At 46.1% G+C, this 23,139-nt stretch overlaps 2 pseudogenes; both read right to left on the reverse strand.

The window, feature by feature from the left end:
* Positions 1-11,043: 11,043 nt before the first annotated feature.
* Positions 11,044-14,976, reverse strand: LOC144173471 (very long chain fatty acid elongase AAEL008004 pseudogene; annotated as a pseudogene).
* A 1,440-nt stretch (positions 14,977-16,416) lies between these two features.
* Positions 16,417-20,806, reverse strand: LOC144173473 (very long chain fatty acid elongase AAEL008004 pseudogene; annotated as a pseudogene).
* Between the last annotated feature and the right edge of the window lie 2,333 nt (positions 20,807-23,139).

The following is a 23,139-nucleotide window of genomic DNA, read 5'->3' on the forward strand; positions in this document are numbered from 1 at the left end:
GGGTTACAGCTCCGCGAAGGGCTCAGCAGGCCACCAACCCATGAACAGGCCTCCGCCGTCGTCCAGGAGGCGAACCGCAGCCGCCTCGCATCTCCGAAGGGCAGCAGCACCCCCGGGCCGTGGCCACACGCTCCCGGGTTGCGCCTAAATGGCCCGTTGCTCGGCAGGCCCAGGCTTACATCGCAAAGCCCAGGCGCGAAACCACGCCTCACATCACCAGGCTGGTGGTGCGATGAAACTTGAAGTGATGACTCCGCCGCGCCGCAGGTTGCTCCGTGGTGAAACAACGTAAGACCCGTTGGGGGGTAGGTACTACCGCACCCTCATGGGTGCGAACCCTATCGCCGGTCGTTCTGTCATTAGAAGGGGGACTCCCACTTTCTGCTTCCGATATCACCTGCTCGTCATCGCCGGTGCGAATGTGATAGGCCTTAAGATACGTAGCGTGCACAGGACCCACCAGGTCGTTCCTTTCAAGCGACTGCGTCGCATATGTGAGCGGAGTTGTCAGCGCCGTAATTCTGTATAGGCATTTCCACTTGTGCGCGAGCGCTGCGGTGAAACCTCGCGCGGCGTTGCTGAGTGGGTGTGTTCTCCTTGGCACTAGGTCACCGATGTTTTACCCAAGGTGACGACGGCCTCAATTATACTGCTCGGCATGCTCCATGCGCACCACGTCGAGGTTCTCCTGAGTCGTGCTTTGCGCTGCCAAAAGGCGCTCCCGGAGCTTAGCCGCGTACTGCGACAGAAAAGGGGCGTTACTATCCGCCGTGTACAGCAGTTAATTTTCCAGTAGGAAAGCGATATCTTTACCGAAGTTTAGGTAACCTGGTGTCCAACCCGTTAACCTATTTACGGTAGTCCTAGTCGCGAAAGCCAGATCAGGCGAACGCGCGTCCCCGTCCTTATGCTACTTGGTTGTCGCAAGTAGCATGCACTTCAGGTTGCGGTTCACCCTCTCAGTGATGTTCCTCTGAGCATGATAAGGACTCGTTTTCCTGTACCGAATGTGTAACGCTCGACAAAAGTCCGAAAAACGTTGCTCGTGAATTACGAGGCATTGTCAGTTATCGGGTCCGAGGGGAAGCCGAAGGGAGTGAATGTCTCCAACAGCTTCTCTACGATGCGCTCTGGCGCTAGCTTTCTAAGGGGAAACATCTACAACCACTTAGAAGAGTGGTCCGTTATGACCAGAATAAATGGTTTCCTCGCGCGGACCTTGGGTGGGAGCCCATTACGTCACACGCTACAATTTGTCATGGGTAGCTGCTTTCCACCGGCCTCATGAAACCCACAGGTTTCTCAGCGCGCGGCTTCGCTACCTGACAAAGACGGCAAGCGCGAGAATACATAGCTCAGTACTCCTCTCCTCCTGCCTGGACAGGTCGCGGCACGGCATAACTTGCCGCTGCCATGTCCTGCCAGCGCTGAGTCATGAAAGTACCGCATGAACCGTTTCCGCAACTTCCTTGGGACCACGACTCCGAAGGGGGATAAACCCGCTCCTTCGTAGTCCAGTTGGGAAATGTAGCGAAGTATTAAGCCATCGTCGCCCAGCAGATACGCGTCAGACCCCTCAGCGTTACCGGTGCAAGCTTCGCCGCTCGCTAGCCTTTTCAGCCTCCGCTGGCACAGACCGTCTGCTTTCTGGGTTTCAATAAGCTCTTCCTTACTCACTTCCTCCACCCACGACAGATTTCTCACTGCCTCTGTACTCGGGGGGCGAGAAATCGCCGCTGCGAGATGCTCCTTCTCTTCTCCTTTGCGGCCGGCCTTGACTCTTCCGTGAGGCCTTTGCCTCTCCCTTTCTGAGCGGCGAGCGCTGCCGATGAAACCACTCAACTCGGCGCGGGCGCTTCCGCTGCCTCCTTCGGGGCTGCTCGCCGCGCGTGCCCCCGTCTCCAGCGGCGCGCGCGACAACGCATTGGCTACCTTGTTGGTGCAGCCTCGGCGGTACTCGATTGTGTACGCCTAACGTTGCAACGTCAGTGGCCCCTCGCGAGCCTGCCTGCGGGGTTTTTAAGCACCTTCAGCAACGTCAGTGCCTGGTTATCCGTCTAGACGGTGAAAACCGCTCCATGTTGAACTTCGACAATGCGAACATGATAGCCAAGCATTCCTTTTCGGTTACAAAGTAATTCCGCTCCGCCGGTGTGAGCGTACGGCTTGCAAAAGCGATGAGACGCAGCTCGCTCTCGTGTTCTTCCAACGAAACAGCCCCCACTCGTAGTCACCAGCGTCTCTCTGCAAAACAAACGGTTACGTCGTCAGTAGGCGAGTAGATCCCCCACGCGCGCCTCCCCACCCAACATCTGCAGCGCGACGAGCACTCCCCATACCTGCTCGTCAGCTCCTTGCCCCTCACCATTTTTCCTCACACTTCTGGGCCTACCTTTTTCCTCCTCTCCACTTTGCTGCTCCGAGTTTTGAGCGACCGCAGGCACGGATGAGACTCAAGCTCGAACAGATCCACTGTTAAAGGCAAAGCCCTTTCCCAAGCTGGTTAACAAGCCAAGCTTTCTTCCTTTGAACGAAGTCAAATCTAAGTTCCCAATCCCCCTCCCGCAGTGCAAAATCGAAACAGCCTAAGTCCGAAGTCAAAGTTCGCTTCAACTCAGCCAAAGTCACAAGCCCATGTTCGCGCCACAAACACAAAATTACATGCGAAAAGCCCCGGATGCGTTGATACTGGAATCAGATAAATTCCGGTTTTATAAGTCGAGGGACCCATGTTCGATTCCGGCCACGGGAATCTTTTTTTTTTCTTCAGGCGCGTACTCCTCCCACCTGATCGTTGGCTCCTTGCCTCATCGTCACTTTCGTTCACACTTCCTCACCTAGCATTTTCCTCCTATACACTTTGCCGCGACGACTTTTGAGCAACTCCAAGCGCGCATGGAACTCAAGCTGAAACAGCTCCGCAGTTACAACATCATTTTTCCTTAAGCGCGACAGGCGCACGCTGTTTTTTTTTCTGCAAACGCGTATGCCGGCATAACTCGCCAACGTTTGGAGCGGCGCCTTGTCTCGCGGTGACCGAGTACTAAAAAGCACACTTGGCCCTGCGCCCGCCCCCTGCGACCGTCGACGCCATCCCACGACGTTGCTCAACTGTCTGGAGAGGCACCGCTGGCAGCGGTGTTCAGGAGCATTGCTGGGGATAAACTGCACTTTCCAGTTGTCGCTCTCCCGATGGTCTCGGCAGTCACTGTAAACATGGATATGGCTGCCTCTGTTTTTAGTGTCACACCTGCTGATGTAAGGTGCGTGGTCAAACAATCCTGATTTATAAGCATTTTCTTTTCGGTCACATTAAGATGCAGAAGTGAAGCCTGTCTTACCAGATTCACAGAAATAGAAAAAAAAAGATTCCTTGAGGTCCAAAAAAGCTACCTCTACGAATTACTGCACCAAAACCGAAATAAATCAAGCAAAAGAAACACTAACATCGCACCAGATGTTTTCGACAAGCAGTGCCCGAAAACTCGATGCAACCTACAAGCTAATTGTACGGACCAACGAAAACATTTGACGACATCGGGGAAATATTTTGAGGCCACAAATACGTCACATAGTAATTAGAGGAAACGCATCTACAACTTAAAGTGCCCCACTCATATTCGAATTTTCAATATCCACAGAGTTTATAGCAATCCGTCTTCGTGGCTTAGCCATCATACTTGAAGTCAATACCTTGCCATAAAAAAAAACCTTCAAATAAGCTAGAGGCGATAGCTGTTCGAGAAATGATTCTAAGTAAGGCTTGGGTTTGGGCTATTTGGCTGTACCTCGTTTGAACAAACAGCGCAAGGACGCTGATGACAGAACGGAAAAAAGGCACTACAAGCGCTGACTAGCAACTGGGCGTATTTTTTTTAACTGGACACCAGCAGCCACCCGCTTTCCAATTGCAAGACGTGTGGGTGCACCCCACCTCTTTTTGAGAAAACCAAGGTTATGAAGCACTACTTGGGAGCGCGCACGCGCGAAATTTTTGAAGCTTACATGATAGCGAAAAGGGGCGACACGTGTGTTAGTCAGCCCTCTGTTACATTGCTACAGAAGGAGCGTGACTACACAGACGGAGCATGTCGAAGATAGCAGCATCAGTATGTTTCCCGCAGTGCTGTGTTCATTGTTCATTTTTTACCGGTTTTCTTATCCTGTCCTTTTCCTTTCCTTTTTTGATTGATCGCAAAGGTGTCATGTCGCCTGTGTTTTCGTACATATTGCAGAACGCAATAAAATACGCCCGCCCAGTGGCTAGTCAGGGCTTGTACTGTCTTTTTTCCGTTCTGTCGTCCGCGTCCTTGCGCTGTTTGTTCCCACGAAAAATGACGTTTGGCAGGATAACAGCATAAGTCTATTCTACCGTTCCCCCTCCCGCTGATCACGTATAGTTCAGAATTTGAAAACCTCACCGGCGAACTTCCCGAACTGTTTATGTTGCCAGCGGATTCTAAAACCCACCACTACCTTAGTAGGCGAACCCAGCTGGTGCGAGAAATCGTCTGAAGGATAAATTGCTGCTGTCTTCTCGTAGCTGCGTATTTCACGAGGAGGATGCAAAATATTACAGAACGACTCATCTTTGCAATCGCCCTCGCAGTAGGCTCACCTGATGTTTTCCCCCGTGTCTTGTAGAGGGTCAGCTCAAATACTTGCGGTACCAATTATTTTCACTGATTCTCAAGTCAATAAGCGCACATAAATCGCCATCCATACGCAACGATTCCGTAAAGAATGACCTGCGGACAACGTGCAAAGCATTCCCGAAGCGCTCCTCCACAACAGTCGAACATCTAGACATTGACGAAGCTGCAGAAGAAACATCACGGTACCCATAACTAAAGCTGCCCAATCCTCCATGCACTAATAACCCTCGCATAACAGCAAACAAACCGAGGCCATGATGATTTGATGATTAGCAACAAGCACGTAAAGACGAAAATAATGAATAGAGAAGCCTTAGAAGGTGTCCAATCAGAAGGAACCGTATAGGTTTCGAGATTGCAGTTGGTAATGCAGGTTGATTTGAAGTGGAGTAAAGAGGGACTGCTCGGGAACATTTTCTTTGTTGACGACCTCATTAACGGGCGCACAAAAAGGCTGGGGAAGAATCCAACCACTCCAAGGTCATAAACGATGCATTCGTATCCTCGTTATCCGCAAAAAAGACACTTTTGAACAAGCGAACAATCGGCCCACACTTTGCCAGTTCTTCAGTTAAGATCCCAACATCACACAGTTCATGCAACATAAAAAAACTGAACAGAAAATGTCCCTGCTAGGAAAAATATACATCGTATATGCATCGTTTCTTCGTTTAAATAAGTAAATTTCAAAGTAAACTTAAAAATAATTTTCGAACACTTCAAAGTGAGACGGTTGTAATGCCCCATTGCTAAATCCAGTCTAATGAATGCCCTTTCGATATCTGGGAAAACATCAGTTGTTCTATGAGTAGTGCTGATAACTTTAGTTATAAATTGCCAGAACCCATCAATTAAGAAGATTTCCACACATTTTTTTTTTCTTTTTGACTAAATGTGGCAGGTAACGCATTTTCCGAAGTCATGGAACCAGTAACTAATTATTTCAACAGTAATACAAGAAAAAAGGTTATCGAAGCACTCACAAGGGACTTATCGGCCCAACTAGCTGACTTTCAAGATACGAGAAAAAACGTGCACACATGCTTGATTTACACAACGGTGGACAAACGACTCTATTGGTGCCTTTTCTTCGCATGTTAGAAGTGCTTGTGTCTACAAAACAGCATTGCATATCATTACGTTTGACACTCAGAAAGCGTGTGATAGCACCGGCACATAGCGTATTTCACTAGATGTTAGTGGGTTTCAAATTTCTGGAAGCATGGCAAACACGGTCAAAGCTGTCTTGCACACCGCACTTCCACGAGCGATTGAGGAAGGCTAATACGACGTATCAACGCAACAAAATGGTGTCTCTTAGGGTGGTAGCGTGGGTTCGGCAGTTTTTATTGCAAAATGTATTTGTTTAAAAGTGCTCATTCCGCTTACTTTTTAAACTTTTGTCGATTATACTCGAATTAGTTCTAAATGCTGTAACTTGCCCATTTGCGAGGGACAAGTACAGTTCGGCGTCATCAAGCTCTAAAAATGGGCGAAATGGTTCTAGTTGGCGGCTGAAATAAGCACGTGTTGTATTTGGTGAAGTAATTATGCTGATTATACTAGAATTAGTTCTATATCTTGTAGTTTGTTTATTTGCGAGAGAGAAATACAGCTTCGCGTTATCAAGCTCTCAAAATGGGCGAACGAATATGGCCCTAGTTTGCTGCTGAAACAAGCATATGCTGTATTTGGTGGACAGTGCAGCGTTCGGCCTGATCCCTGTTGTTTTACTTGGGGGAAGCCTACCCCTGTAAAAAGGAAACCAAATCCTTGGGTGATTTACGGGACCGAAAGTTAACGTTCCTTCTAACCATTAAATCCCTAAAATTAAAATACCTGAAAACAAAGATTTTCACGACTTTCCTCAGTGAGCAGAATGCTACACGCAAACATTTTCTGCTGGAAATCTTTAATGACCTTATTCAATCAAGGCTAGACTAATGTTGCCTGGTTAAACAAATTGGTACAAAAGGCACGTTAAAAAGCATAAACCTGGCAACAATCTACGACTCCTACTAGCCACTGGTTCTTTTCGTGCAACCCCAGTAAAAAGTTGCTGGGGTGATTTCCGATAAGTTCGAACAAAGTGTGGCTGGTCGACCTCTTCAATTTTCTTTAAAAATGTTTTACATTGTTTCCTGTTTATTCCAATTTTGAGTTTCAGCAATATTTTCTCCGGGAAAAATTTTGTCCAGCGGTAAAAAGTTTTGCAACGCGACAAGGTGGACCCCCGCCTCTATATGCCCACGCGCCTCGGCTAAATTTAGCGACGTCTAGATACGAAAATATTTGTCAGCGGCAATTACATAATTTTGCGCTCAAGTTCCGCCCAGTTCAAATTTTTCTGGCAAAGTTTTGTTGGTGCCAGAGTACATATTTTTTTGCAAAATTTGAGCCCAAATATTGCAAAAAGTACTGAAGTTAAAACCTCAACATTTTACTCACGTGTTCTACATGCTGTTCTAAATTAACACACGGAATGATATATTTTTATACTTCACGGTTAATATGCAACTGGCCCGCAAGTTTTAAGAAAAAACTAAAAAGCCCAAATTTTAGGAGGTCATATAAAAATTTACACCCTCTTCCCGCGAGGGGAACCACGGGGTAGATGCGACGCATCGGGGGTTTCCGTTGCGTTTCCGTTATGTTAGCGTGTCCATTTTTGTTGTGTGTCCATATTTTACGCAGCATGTTCACCTCCGATGCGTCGCATCTACCCCATGGTTCCCCTCGCGGGAAGATGGTGTACATTTTTATCGGGGTGGCCGGTGCTTGTTACGGTTGCGCCGACCATCGCGATAGCAGGCCTGTTAGTCTCCATTCAAATCATCGGTGGTCATCGGAGGATGTCATCGGCGGAGCAGCGGCGGAACCACTGAGCGGAGCGGCGCAGTTACCGCGTTTATATGCAGCGGAATGAGAGAAAGCAGCGCATAGCAGCGCATGCGCATGTGTTAACCGAGCGCAAGCTGCGCGCTAACCCGCACCCACGCACAGCTGGCACGGTGACTGAGCGAGCGCCGGCGAGCGCTAACACGCAGATGGCGCTGGGGTGAGGGCGGCGAGGAGAATGGGGGAGGAATGCGGACTACGCCGGACGACGCCGGAGGGACAAGGCGAGTGAAAGAGATGCGTCGCATCTAAAAAAACACATCTTTGATTTCTCTCAAATTCTCGCCCTTTACTTGTACTTGCGGGATCATTAAAAAATGCTGCATCATTGTGTTCCTGGAGCGCGTACAGCGCAATAAAGGAGCCCTATCCGCACGGCTCTCCTCGACGGGCTGTAGAGATAGCGACCTCCCTCAGATTTGCATGGACTTTGTATGTTTTGTATGAAAGCAAATGATTCCTACGGGATACAATAAGTGAGAAGGTAATAGAAAAAATGAAATTTTTATGTCCATGTTGGCACCATAACGAAGAATCTGCACCGAATTTAGAGTTCATTAAGTAAGGAAGAAATGACAAAACGTTCACCCCATATTTAAACAAATCGCTCTTTTAATTTTTGGGAACTTCTCCCGGCATGTTAACGCTAAATTTACTACGTGTGGGTAATACCGATACTGGAGTGTGTACAGCGCGAGAATGGAGCCCTGTCAGCCATGCTTTTCGCGGGCTGAAGAGACAGTAACTAGTGATAAAGCTACATCCTTAATATATATCTGACTCTTTTACACAAACATCACAATATCCCAATTAACATGAAATTAGACAAAATACAATACAGAATAGAGTAGAAAATGGCAGTTTCAAAGTAAACGTTTGACGGCACAAACAATCGTCGCCGTATCGAAATTGTATACCGCCGTGTAGCACCTGTCTAGCTAAGGTTGCTAGAATAATAAATATTTAGTTTCCATTTAGGATGCACACGCCGTTCTGCTTGTACATCACATCTTACTGCTGCAGCTCCCTTAAATTTTACGCCACTGGTGTCAGCACTCGATTCCTGGAAACGCATGCACTGGTTATCACTATTCCTTTTTTATGTCACGGTAGTTGAAAACTTCATTTCAGTACACGTATGAGAAGTGCGCGCACTTGACATTCTTAGACTAGAGTTTCTACGGATTGGGAAGTAAGAATTCTAATGCTTAACACTTTCCGTATGTTGTAAAATGTAGCCTGGTGTTTAGAGATTTCCACAACTACGTGGCATGCATTCTTTGCGAATGAAATGTAATCCAGATTCCTCTTAGGGGAAATTGCTTTGAACACAAAGTAGCATAGCTCTCACGTGACAACCATAATCCCGCCCTCCCTCCCCCCAACCCTACATTCTGCAAGAGTATTCATTCTTTCGAGCATGCGAGACTCGCCTTTTGTGCACTTCTCATTCTCCCACAATACTATTGGTTTGATGGTACGATGAAAATAAATACACAGTTAAATTCACTGGCATCTATAGTTACGTTCCTAGTATTTGCCGTGTATGCAACATAGGTGGCACTGTACGCGCAGGAGCACAATTCTTGCGGTCGATTACATTTGACTCATCCAGATTGCAAGGAGTAACATATGAGACTTGGTTCGCCCAGTGCTGTAGTGAAGATAGTAGAGAAAGCTGGAAAAAAATTGCGCTGTAAGCGCTATTTGACATTTTATTGCAAAAATTGTATATGCTGGTGTATTTACCAAAGGGAAATTAAGCATTAAATTTATGAATAGCTCCTCATAAGTATTTTCGCAGTTAGACGTCGCTAAAGTTGGCCGAGGCGCATGAGAATGTAGCGGCGGGTATCCACCTTGTCGCGTTTCGAAATTTTTTACTGCTAGAAGAAATTATTCTCGGGGAAAATATTTCTGAAGCTGTACATTGGACTGAAGTGATATAAAAATTTCAGGTGAACTCAAGAGGTCGACCAGCCAAAGTTTGTTCGATCTTACCTGAGATCACCCAGTGTTGAACGTGTTGCCACTTGAAGTCTGGCGTGCTTACACACGTTCATTGTACTAGGTGTAACAAAAAGGCAACCCTCATTCGGCAGAAATACATTTATATATTTGCCGTACGAAACAATCACCCACTCCAAAGAAGTTTAATTAGTATTGTACACAGCTCTCCCAGCACTCCTGCCATTCTGGGAACAACTTACGGAAGCTTTTTCCTTTTAAATGGCGGTAAAGCACGCCATCGCATTCACCACGATATCTTCTTTTACCAAATGCGGGGCCCATTCGGAGGAATTCTAAGACTTACGAGTCCAAAGTCTCCGGGATCAGTTTCGGGAAAGAGTTGAGTTTAGCAAGAAAAGTTTGAGCCAAGTGCGAAATATGGGTGGGTAGGCCATCATGATGGAGCAGCACCTTCTGCATGAATTTCGCGCACATCTTCCTTACGCCCGAAGTGCCAGTAGAATTTTATAGGACCGATCAAACGCTTACCCTGTCTCCTTCGCAAACTTTCGAACTGCTATTTTATGGTCATTCGGGACCAAAGTCCGCACATGCTCAATGACATTCTAATTTCTGCTTGTTCATGGCCGGCTCAACTCAATTCGTGGTTTACTTGTGTGCAGCCATTTTGTAAGCTGTTGTACCACTCTTTATATCAGCTTGTGGACAGCTTTATGTCAACTTTATGTCAGCTACATGTCAGCTCGTGGTCTCTTGCAAGTTGTTTCCACCTAGGAATAGTCAAGCTTTCGGGTTTAACCGGCGCCGTTTCTTTTGCATGTACTCACACATAAACCTTCTCCTAGTGGCTGGCAACAGTTGCGGGCCTGAAAAAATTCACTCATGCAAATGAGTCTCCCCTCCATGTCTTCCGCCAAATGAAGAAGCTCACGCTTCATCGATTTGCGTGAGAATGAAGAATGTTAATTCTCTTGGATCACATCTTGTAACTTGTGAAAATATTGTTCACAGAGCACTTCCAAAAACATAGATACCACCTTGACTCGAAGTATTGATCTTAGAGGTCCATCAATTATCTCCCAAAGGAGATATCACAATGTACATTAGCGTCTGATATACTGCTTTAGCGTACTCCCCAGACTGCCTCCATGATGCACGTGTACTCTGTAGTGTACTGCCTGCCACATGTGATGTTTTTACGCGTTTGAAAAAGCAATACTGCCAATACCCCATTATTGACTACCCCATCATTTACATACGAGACCGACAGTGCCAATGGCCGTTCATAGATCCAACTTTTCCCTCTATAAGACTACAAACAAGAACCCCGGTATCTTCACTGGCAAAGTACGTTGTATATTTGTCGCCGTGAAATATGTAACGGAGCACACAATTCTGATCTCGTAAACAAGGCAGACTTACTAAGCATTGTGAGCAAATTAGCATGGTGAAAATTTCCAAAAACATGGTTTTAATTTTCTGTGATATTGCGATTACATCAACCTACATGCACTCAGACCCGAAGCAACCGTGGGCAAAGTAATTGGTCACTGCGGTGATTCAGGTAATGGGGAAGCACATTTTAATGCAACCACGGCTTCCCCTCAAGGCTCCGAAGTAAACAAACTGCCATTCTCAGATAAAATTCATTTATAAGACTTCAGCTGTAATCTAAATGGCAAGAAAAGTGGGAGACATGGTAATAAATGACGGGCAGTCAAAGCAGAGCTAAAAAACAAAGCACAGAAAAACAAAGCAGGTCGGTCGTAGTAGCAATTTGTTCATTACTAATCGGACACACACGCACACACACACACACAAACAAATTTATAACCTCTCGCCAATACACAAAGACCGCCCTACAGCAGACGCCGGTACCAACCAATGGACCTTCTTGTACATCGTACAGATTCTACATCCTCCAATACGAAAAGAAGGTCCCAATTCAAGGAACAGAACACATTAAATTCCATGACACCCTGCATCACTACTGAGCAGGTTGTTTTAAAGAGTTTTAGATAACGTTTCTCCCAATGGATTTTTCAACTGAAATTCTTATCGCATATAATCGTACCCTTTCCTTCACATATGAGGTCAGAGGTTGAATTATAAAACAGTGAACAACAGTGCGGCACCATCGTCACCCTTGTATCCGCATAAACTCTACACTGAGGGTCATTGATTTGTAGCAATTTTACCAGAATCCAACTCACCTTTTCCCAATTTTGTTGTCTTCCTGTCTGTTTTTGGCAGTATTTTCCTGTACGTTTTAGTACGTTGAAATTTACATCCTACACATTTATTCAGCGGTGTTGACCATGATACCATTCAACCAAAAACATAATCTTCATATATCATTCGTATTTGCTCCCTCTTTAGTATCATGGGCTTTCTTGCAAATGAACAAATTATCAATTTCATTTGTTTGTTATGGGTTTCTTTCAACCTAGGTAAGTAAACATAAACACGCATGTCAAAACAGTTTTAGAACATAAACAAGAGGTAACTGCTAAAATGGTGTGGAGGAAAAGACGCTTAAAATAAAATGGCTTACATGTTTGCAGCATCTCGGATTCCACGTAACAGCATCATTTTAGCTACATTAGCACAAGAGATTCATTATGTTTGTAAATGCGGTGAAAAATGAATTCTATAAAATCTGTTCAACCCACCTTTAAGTAAATATGGTTTGAAGCGAGCACACAGAAGGTCACTTCAGGACTACCTTTTAACTTCAAAGCAGGAATAATCGCTGTTTGAACGTGATTAAAGATGGCTGCAAGTGGGATCGCAGACACAAACTCTACTGGCCGCAAATACGTGATTTGACCATGAACAAGCTTTGTGGGACTATAGAGCACAAACACCCACAAAACTAGGTATTTTAAAAGCCCAAAATAATGGGTGCTGAGAGGTTATTTCACCGTTGTTTTCTCCCAATTTCACCCGCTGTCCCCGTCAATAAACACCTCTGCTTGTACTTTTTTATGTAGAAATTCGTAAACATGGCGAAGAAGAACACTGTCTCGGACAGGGTGATATACGTGTGGTACCTCGGATACCCACACGTGAAGAACAGCGGCAGCCAGGCGTGGATGAACAATATGACGAACTGTACCAGCTGTAACTGCGTAAGGTAGCGCTTCCACCAGAGATACTTTCTCACGGACGGGCCCAGGAGAGAGAGGAAATAGTAGGAGTACATGAAGACGTGTACACAGGCGTTGACAATGACCGGGACGAGGGCGTGACCATCTGGTCCATACGTGAGTCCGAACCAGCCGTTAAACACAACGAGGGCGTGATGAACCACATGGAGGAAAGATACATGCGAGTCTTTTTTCCGCAGTATGAAGAAGACAGTGTCCAGAAAGTCTCCTATTCGCACCATGTAGTACCACCACAAGAGGCTTAACAGCGTCATTGTCTTTTCGTCCTTAGCGTCGAAGTCAATCCCCTGGCAAAGGATGCTGTAGCCGCCACCGACATACGTCCTAGACAGAATGGCCGACGCGAACCACGCACTCAACAGAACCATGGCGAGGTTGTACATTGCGATGAGAGGCTTGATGCCCTCGTACGGCTTGCGGTTCTTCATGAAGCGAGGACCTGCAATCTTGACGACATAGAGATAGCCCAAAAGTAGCAGCGCTATCAGCTCTTTGTTCCCTGAGAAAGCCCAGTGAGCAGTCCGTGGATCTTGCCGGAGAGAAAAAAGCCCGCCACTGTCGTCTCCTGCACCTGTTGGCAACGAAGGCATGGTTACCAGCTACCGATGGACGACCTGTCTTCACAGCGACTTTGCATCCTATGCTGAACTGCAAGGGAGCGCCTTTATAACCCTTCATCCATGCAGCTGGCGACGCGGAACGTTTACGTCTTGCCGCAACGAAGCGAAGAGACAGCGAACGCTCTAAGAAATATTGAACATATTTCAAGAAAGATTTCAATAACAAACCCCTGTCCAAGGAAGAGAATAGGCCTTATGGTTTTGTTTACGGCTTTTGCCACTGTCTTATTATCACCTGCGCAAACTTCCTTATCGTTACGTCATTACACATAGCTATGGCAACTGCTCCGGCGGTTTATGAGCGCCATAAGGGAGAATATTTATCAGGCGTCAATAAAGCTGTCATGAAAAGGCATTTGACGTTTCGACAGACGTCACATCTATTTATTAGGCATGGACACACCCTCTTCGACAAGCGTTTTGTCCATCGCCATAATCTGTACGCTCCCCTTCTCTCACCTCGCTCCATTGGCAATTTTCTATTTATTTCTGCTAAATTGCAATATATTTTGTTACAATTACTGTAGCGGGCTGGCTGCAGTAGCGACTATATAGACTTAGGCGAGAAAACAGTTATTTCTCAAAGTTACGCACTTGAGTGTAGCCATACGTAACCCCAATTACGCTCCGGGCAAATTTTTGCTTGCGGCATTTATTTTTACATTGTTTCAAAACTGTGTAGCGGTTTAGGGTCCGGTGAACGCTGCATCTTCTGTATAGTGCCTTATTTATTTATTTATTTATTTATTTATTTATTTATTTATTTACAAGTACTCTCGGGGCCAAAGCATTAGCGAGGGGAGCAGTAAGTACAAACAATAAAAAAATGGAGAATAGTTAAAAATACATGTAATTTTTAAGGAGGTTCAAAACAATAATATTCAAGAACGAAAAGGAATTATACAGTGCTACTCCAAAAAAATACAAAAGGGGTAATTTGCAACAAAACCTGTTACAAGACTAGGGGCTTCAATTTCATTGGTGATAGGAGCGAAATTTAAACATCTTATACCTGCAAAACTTGCTCATTAAAAAAAATTCCATGAAGTCTCGCTAGGCTTGAACCATACTCGGAGCTGAAGGATTTGTTCCTATGTAAGTACTCAAGACAAGCCGTCACGGATTGCATTAGGTTTAAAATTTGCTTATTGCCATGTTTCGTCGTCGCTTTTCACTGTGGTAGGAGTAGTCATCGTCATATCCATCTATATCATCGTCTTGCTCATGGATGACTGGCGAGCCCGGATCCAGTTGTCTGCAGGCTTTCACATATTTCCCAAAGTGGAACGCGTCAGCAGGCGCTACAACCGGCGCCAACCAGCTTCACGGACTGGACGTCTGTAGCGCGAGCTGTCCTGTGCGCCCCCCTTAAGGTCCGGACGCACGCGAACTGTTTTCTCGTATTTTTTGCGAGCGCCCTGCTCAAGCCTGGTCGAAGCCGGGCGCTCCTCATGAAGCCTGGGCTCACTTGCGCGGTGAACGGTGGGAGTAACTACGACCCGGGGCTCTCCGGTGGCGTCGCACACATTACGGCCAGTAACAACAGCTCCCCTGCTAAAAATCGGTTATGGCGCTTATTGGATTTAAGCACGAAACATTAAGCGGCTTTTTCTAGCACTATGATGCTTTCGATCTTTTTTCATACCCCTGATGTTTGGCCGATACCCTGTTTGGGGGTGTGCCATTCACCAAGGAAAATCTTCTTCTTCTTCTTCTTCTTATTCACCATCATCATCATCATCATTATTATTATCAGACATGGCGTCTGTTCGGGGAAGGTGGAAGCGGTGTCTGCGGGAAGTCACCGGCTGGGCGAGAAACGTCCAGGGAACTCTGCTACGCAGCCGCACCTTGCTCTCTCCCCCCCCCCCGCCACCTCCTCATTCGTTCCTAAAACTTTTTATGGCACTTCGTATTCCTCAACTTGAATATGCCTCGGTCATTTGGAATGGAACCTGCATATCTAATTGTCAATGTGTAGAGCGTGTACATACCGAATTTTTATCAATATTTATGCATCGTTTTCCCTCTGAGCCTCTCCCGATAACTGTCTCTTTAAGTTACCGGCGAACCAGCTCAGATCTTGTTTTCTTATACAAACTGCTTCATGGTACAGTTTCATGCCCGGAACTGCTTGCAGAAATCGGTTTTCGTGTTCCGAAAATAGCAACAAGGCTTAACCACCCTTTCCACACAGCTGCACAACTTAGCAGATGTTCTCCTCTTGATAGACTGCAACGCCTATATAACCTTCACTCCGGGGAACTTGATATTTTTTGCCGTCCCCTTGGGGGGCTTTTGGCCGGGCTGTTAGCCGTGGCGCGCTAACTTCATTTCGACAGTACTCCTGTTCTTCAATTATTTTCCTCATGTGTGTGTTGTTTTCACAGAGTTTGTTCCCATTTGTTCGTATATGTTGTTGGTGCTGTGGGCGTAATGGTTGTATGTACTATGATACACTTCTGTAGTCAACTCTTCTTACATATGTTTAAGCGGCCCGGGCAGGGCACAGTAACAAATGTTTTTATAACTTATCACTTTAAGTGAATAGTTGCAAATATTTACTGTACTTTGTTTCATTCCTTTTTGTGTAATTGATGCTTCATCCGATTGCTATGGCCATTGCACGACGTGTTTTTGCAATGTACCATAATTTACTGCCTCTGTTAGTCGTATAATGTAGTTTGGATACCATTTTTCATTTTATTCTCTGTGGTATTCCAGTTTGTTGTTTTTTCACTCACACACTTTTTTTCCTGGCTGTTTATGTGTCAGCCGCTGATGTATTTCAATGCCGCCTTTTTCTTTTTTGTTCACCTCTTAGTGCGCCACTACGAAGGCTTCGGCTGTTCCTGGGCACTTTTATAAAGATTTGATTGATTGATTGATTGATTGATTGATTGATTGATTGATTGATTGATTGATTGATTGATTGATTGATTGATTGATTGATTGATTGATTGATTGATTGATTGATTGATTGATTGATTGATTGATTATTATTACCCGTTCAGTTTGTGTCTTTTGCCAATGGCTGGAATAGAAAGTATCTAGGGCTGCGGTTGATATTTCTCATCGCACCTTGTCTTCATACCTCGGTTGCAATGCCAAGAAGTTTTGGCCAGTTGTCCTTGTTAGTACTACATCCACGTTCAATACACAAATGTGGTTGTTCCCTCTTCCATAGTAACCGGTAAAACACGAAAGTGAAATGTGCCTTCACAGCAGCAGTTGAATGTTTATTGTGCATTGATATGAACTTGCACGTCGCTATTTATATTTCGTCCGTATGACACCGCTAGACGCATCAACGTTAGACACTGGACTACACGCGTAGGAGCATTGCGTAAATCCGACTGAAATCACAGGCGCTCGCAAAGCGCCCATGCGAACGAAACCAAACGGGTTGTCAGCGATTCGTTTGGTGAAAACACGGTCCGCTGCAGTAAAAGGAGCAGCGGGCCGTGTCACGAACGCGACATCCGCAAGTCGGCTTCTCCGCAGGTTCCACCGCGTGTAGGCGCTAGCATCGAGGCGCCAACGGTCGGCGCTCATTACTGTCATGATGCACTACTTGCTTCGCCTCTCCTAGATGGCAGCACCATCTGAAAGGAAGGCTATAAGGCACATTTGCCGTCCCATTCACGCGTCACTTCATAGCGCAATCGGGACCGCGTTTTGTACCTCCCGTGGCGGCGAAAGAGTTGGTGGCTCGAATTCCGACGCCGCCACGTCAATCGAAGTTTTCTGCCGATGTCATTTCCGTGACAGATATGACGTCAGTTAAATCGTGTTGGACCCCGGCATTAAACACTTTCATGCTAAAAAGAAATTTGTGAATACCCGCTTCTATGTGTTTTCGTTATGGTATTTGAATTTCTTTTACCTCGTGTTGTGACTCCCAAGAGTGGATTCTCTGACGATCAAGGGATTTCGCCGAAAGCTGGAGGTCTGTGAGGCCACCGAGACCGGCCTCCCGTGCATTTTATCCTCCCAAAGGAAATAAGTTACTGATTGATCAGGCTACTTTGGCAGTGCTTGCGCTGCTGAGCTCGAGGTGGCGGGTTCGATTCCCGGCCGTGGCGGCCGCTTTTCTGATAGAGGCGCAAAGCAAAAACGCCCGTGTGTACGACATTTCGGCGCACGTCAAAGATCCCTAGGTAGCGAAAATTAATCCGGAGTCCTCCTATACGGCACGCGTCATCGCCTGCGTTGCGTCGGCGCGTTAAACCCTACAATCAATCAATCAATACTCTGGCAGTGCACCTTTGATAGTGTTTATCGTGCGAGCTGCGCGCCAGGAGCAGCCACGGCGGCGTGTGGGTGTGGAAGATTATGCAGGGCCTCCAAAGCTCACCCTGCGATGGGAGGACGCTGGAGCAGGACTAGAAAGCGATGCATCTCTTCAGATGATGCTCCTTGCCGTACGAATCACTGAGCATTCACAAAATGCGGGGCAACGTTCTCGACCGCTGATACAAGCCCGTTGGGCGGTGCAGGGACGAGAAACCCGTTATCGCAGACCTAGTCGCCTCATCAAAGTGATGCTACCCCAAATCCATAATTTTAATATTCTTCTAAATTTACTCCTAAACCTACTTGTAAATTTAACCTTCCGCTAAATTTAATATTTTATATTTAGCCTTCGTCCTCAGGAACAACCCAGAGTTCGTTACATTCTCGTGAAAGCGCGACACAGTCAGCCGCTATTTGAGAAAGGGGCTAACAGCTATCGTTCATGGGATCTGGCGTTCCTGGCTAACGTCATCGCCATGGCTACGGCTTCCCCACTCACTCTCCGGACGTGTTCTCAGAAGGAGCCCCTGCGAAGAACTCGGGCGTCGGAGATGAGAGGAAGTTTTTTTCTGTGTTGGCCATTCGTCATAACAAAGGTAAAATGAAGAGAAGGAAGAGAAGGCCACCTATAATTCGGAAAGTTTCGCCTCCAGTATGCCTTCACGACTTTGGAACGCATGTACGCATTCACCCTACCCCTTCAAACTCATCGTGGCGTAAGGATAGAAGGACCAAATTCTTCCATAGGGGTCAAAAATGCAAATCGCTAGAGTTATTTGTATGCCAATGTGAGAATGCGTTATGTAATCTCGCATTGCTGTTAATCAGAACATCATGTAAGCAACGGCGCCACCAGAAAGTAAGCTTACTTTACACACGAGCAGCAGAGTATGCAGACGTTACGGGTAATGGAGGAAGAACGTACACATTGTTGTGTTAAGAAAAGGGGGTTGGGTCCACACATTACTGCTGGTAGTGTTGCAGATACCAAATTGCTATATAAAATGCCGAACAATTTGAAAAACATTATTCGTACTTAGATCCAATGTAACTTCATATTCGTACGAAAATTGCTTGTGAGATACATTAAGGAATACCGACATAAGATGACTTTCAGTTTGTAAAATATAATAACCTCCTTATTTGAATAGATCTGCTAAAAAGCCACCATAACAGGGCAGCACAATATGACTGACCTTTGATTTGAAAACAAGAATTCTGAGTTCCATGACTCATTCTGAAGGTAACACCAAGTGTGAGCTGAGGGAGGCACAATAAGAAGAGACAGATAATGACAAAGGCAACGAGCTTTTCAGAACTACAACATTAACAACCTCGAAATTAAGCACTCTTTCGAGGTAATAAAACTTCAAAGAAACTTCAAAGAGAGGTACCTTAGGGCATTTTGCTCTTAATGCCAGCCTGAGCACTTGTATATGAGTTCCTCCGCTTGTAGCTGTTGAGGTAGAAATGCGTGAACAGAGCAAAGAAGAACGCTGCCTGGGACAGAGTGATGTACGTGTGAGACCGCGGATACCCGCAGCTGAAGAACAGCGGCAAGCAGGCGTGGATGAACAGCATGACGAATTGCACCAACTGCAACTGCGTAATGTAGCGCTTCCACCAGAGATGCTTCTGAACGGCTGGGCCCATGAGAGAGAGGAAGTAGTAGAAGTACATGACGACGTGCACAGAACCATTGACAATAACCACCATGACAGCTTGACCATCTGGTCCGTACGTGAGCCCGAACCAACCGTTGAAGACAACGAGGACGTGATGCACGACGTGGAGAAAAGATACGTGCGACGATTTCTTTCGCAGCACGAAGAAGAAGGTGTCCAAGAAGTCTCCAATTCGCACCATTGTGTACCACCATATGAGGCTCAAAATTGCCATCGTGTTGTCGTCCTTAGTCTGGAAGTCAATTCCCTGGCAGAGAACGCCATAGCGACCACCGAGGTACGTCCTGGAGAGAACGGCCCACACGAACCACGCGCTGCACATGACCATGGCGAGGTTGTAGACTGCGATGAGCGGCTTAATGCCGTCGTACGGCTTGCGATTTTTCATAAACCGAGGACCACCTATCTTGACGACGTAGAGGTAGCCGAAAAGTAGCAGTGCGATCAGCTGTCTATTTCCCGGGAAAGTCCAGTGAGCAGTTCGCGGATCTCTTCGAAGAGAAAAGAATCCATCAGCGTCCGTTCCGGAGTGTGGCGGCGGCAAATCCATTGTGGTGTGCTACTGATCCCGCCAGCACTCGAAGAGTTCCGCGGAGAATCGTCTTTATAAGCGTGAGCCAATAACTAATGCACACGAAGCATGGAATTTTACTCGGGTCATTGTAGTGTGAAAGACAAGGACGGACGGACGAATTGATGAAGCGAGTCCTAGGAGCAAACTAAATATACATTTTGGCTCTTGACCGATGCACTGCCTGTTTTCCTTGATTTCGCAGCTTTCGCAGAATTCATCCTCCATGAGGCGGAACTTTCCTCATCCCTACAAACATTTTATGCCCCTTGAGCTACCACGTTTCCTGGGCACGAGGGCACGCAATGACCATCTTGATAATGGAAGGATAATGCGTCAACACGCTCTAGGGAGCTTCGCATCATAAAAGGTATATGAGGTTGCGGTAGTAGGAAATAAGGCAATCTTATGGCTTGTTTTGGCTCCATCAGAACTTTGGTTTTGTCCACGCCCCCATCCAGCCTAAGGTCCTACATATTTTTAAGGCATACCCGCACAGCCAGGATGGTGTAGCGCCCTTTATTGCCACGAAATGCAAATTTTGCGAAAGTAAGAGCTGTAATCGTCATAAAAGCGCAATTGGCGATAATTGGTCGAAAAGAATCTAAATAAACCAAAAAATGAAAATTCCACGACAATTATTTGGCACAATCAAAAATGTGATTAATATACATCTGCCCTGAAAACCTAAGAATAAACAAACAAGCGTCCGCAAAAAAACGTTCAAAATAGAACAAAAATAGCGAAAATGGCGAAACATGTAACGCCCTGCATTTCCACAAAAAATGCCATGTTTGTAAACGTACCACGGATAACCATAATAATAGCGTTAACAGAGATAACTGGCTGAACAACCTTATTAAAAACCAAAAAATAGGCAAAATAGAAAAATAAACTTCAAGTAAAATTATTTGAGAATATCAGAAACACGCAAAGTTAACACCCCACCCCCACCCCCGCCCCCCCCCCCAAACAAAAAAAAATCGAGGAATAAACAAAAAAGGCCGCAATAAAACTTTCGAAGTACGACTAAAATAGCATTATTGGCGCGCGTCAGACAGAGGCATCACTCCACTGAGCCTTAAGCGGGTTTATTGAAGCGGTGTGGCCGTCAGTTTGAGGCCGACGGAGACATTGTCAGCGCGGGTGACCAGATGTATCTGGAGATCTTGGTCCGAGCTGCCCAGCACTCCCCCCACTGCTCTTTATTTACTATGGAGGAAAAAAGATCTTGAGGACAGGCCCACATAGATTTTACCAGCGTGGCTGGGTCCCTACAGATTGGACAATTTGGAGAGAGGAATTACCGTGTAACACACTGCATTTCCTTAAAATTGAAGTCTTTGCGAAAGTAACACCTGCAATCCTTATAATAGCGTGAAGGAAGGTAGTTTGTAGTAAAGAATTGGGAAAAACCGGAAAATAAGAAAACTAGAAAAAGAAATTATTCACAAAAAATTACACCATCTTCCCGTAGGGGAACCCTGAGTAGTATGCAAAACAGCCCTAGGGTCGATTCAAGTGCCCATTAGTTTTCAGTTCGTCGTTTCCGTTAGATTGAGGTACGTAGCTACCATTATATTTACAGTTTGTTTCCACGGTAAACACGGTAACTACTTACCGGAACATACGAAATGGGAAATTGCGTTGAGCCCATGGCTGTTTCTCGTACTACTCAGGGTTCCCCTACGGGAAGATGGTGTAATTTTATTACATGCAACGGAGCTATGTCCCTCCCTTGTCGATGTTGCGCCGTCCACACCCCCACTGCGCATGCTCGGCTTGCTGAACGCCCGGTGGTGTCTTACCCTTTAATGGCTCCTGGAGCGACAGTGTTACCGGTGTCTTCCTGGGCCGGCCCCACCTGAGCCGAGCATGCGCAGTGGGGGTGTAGACGGGGCCACAACAAGGGAGGGACATAGCCCCGACCATGAGATGCTGGAGCGACAGTGTTGCCGGTGTCTTCCTGCACCGGCACGAGACGAGCACGCTTCCCCCTAAAGGGCTCCAGGAGCGGCAGTGTTACCGGTGTCTTCCTGGGCCGGCGGATGGATGGACGACGGACGACGGACGACGGAGCCGAGAGCAAGAGATGCTTTGCATCTAAAACCATCTGAAAAAATACAAATATGCGTCTCATACATATCCCCAAAAACAGAGGAATAAACGAAAAAGTCAGCAAACAAAAAACGTTTAAAATTCGAATAAGGAAAGAACGAAGAAAGCGAACCGTGTAACGACATGCATTTCCGAAAAAATGCAGATTTTGTGAAAGTAAACCTGTAATCGTTACCGTGGCCTCCGCGATCGGCTACCGGCGGCGCGCCGTTGCTCCGGCCGTTCCAATCGCCCGGAGAGAGTGTAATTCCGAAGACGCCGTTTCGCCGTTTTCCGCCGCACCGTGGCGCGCGTAGCCTAAGGTCGTTTTCCCTGGCGTGGGTGGGTGCAGAGGACGAAAACTCGGCCTTCGCAGCCTGTGTGCGACGTTTAATAAAGTTACCGCAGACCAATGCAGGTGAAAGGTAGAAGTAGTTACTGGTGCCATTAGGGTAGTTACCGGTGCTTTGAATTTTTGACGTAGACAATGCCCGGTGTGATACATAAGTGAATTCATTGCACAGCAGTATTCTTTTTTGTAGTCACGCATGGTTTCAAAACACAACACGTTTTCCGGTTTTATTTCTGAAAATCTCGTACATGTTGTTACATGTTGTTTGGAACGCACGGAACGCATATTCCGTGCGTTCCAAGCAAGAACCAAATTATGGGAATTCAACCGACCGAAATCCAACCATTAGTAAACACGAAAATACCCCCTATGTCGTTTCGTTTTTTCTCCTTTAAACGTGCGGTCTTTGACAGATAAAGTAGATGACATGGCAACACTACCTGAAACGTTTGGCGTAACTTTTACCGCGATACTATTAACAGAGACGTCGTATACTTCAGCATGTCGGTATTTGGCTGTCGGTATTTTTTGCGCAATAGGGAGGGTAAACGTGCTGGTGCCGTTTATTGGCATGCATGCTTGCATATACAAACGTACAGAGAGACTTCCAGTCTACCATAAATTGACGTGGTCTAAGTAATGTAATAAAAATCTTTACCCGAGTTACGATTGGTATAGTTCTCCACTTGATGTGTTTATTCACTAATATCCCGAACAAATTACTTACAGCCGATGTTGTGCATACAGATATTAGTGATCAGCTTAACTGCTCACCGAAAAAAATAATGCCCTTAATATGTCATGACAACAAATTAGCAAATCTA

This window comes from Haemaphysalis longicornis, unplaced genomic scaffold (genome assembly GCF_048455015.1).
Source record: "Haemaphysalis longicornis isolate Haplotype H1 unplaced genomic scaffold, Haemaphysalis longicornis Haplotype H1 scaffold_3, whole genome shotgun sequence".
Lineage (NCBI taxonomy): Eukaryota > Metazoa > Arthropoda > Arachnida > Ixodida > Ixodidae > Haemaphysalis > Haemaphysalis longicornis.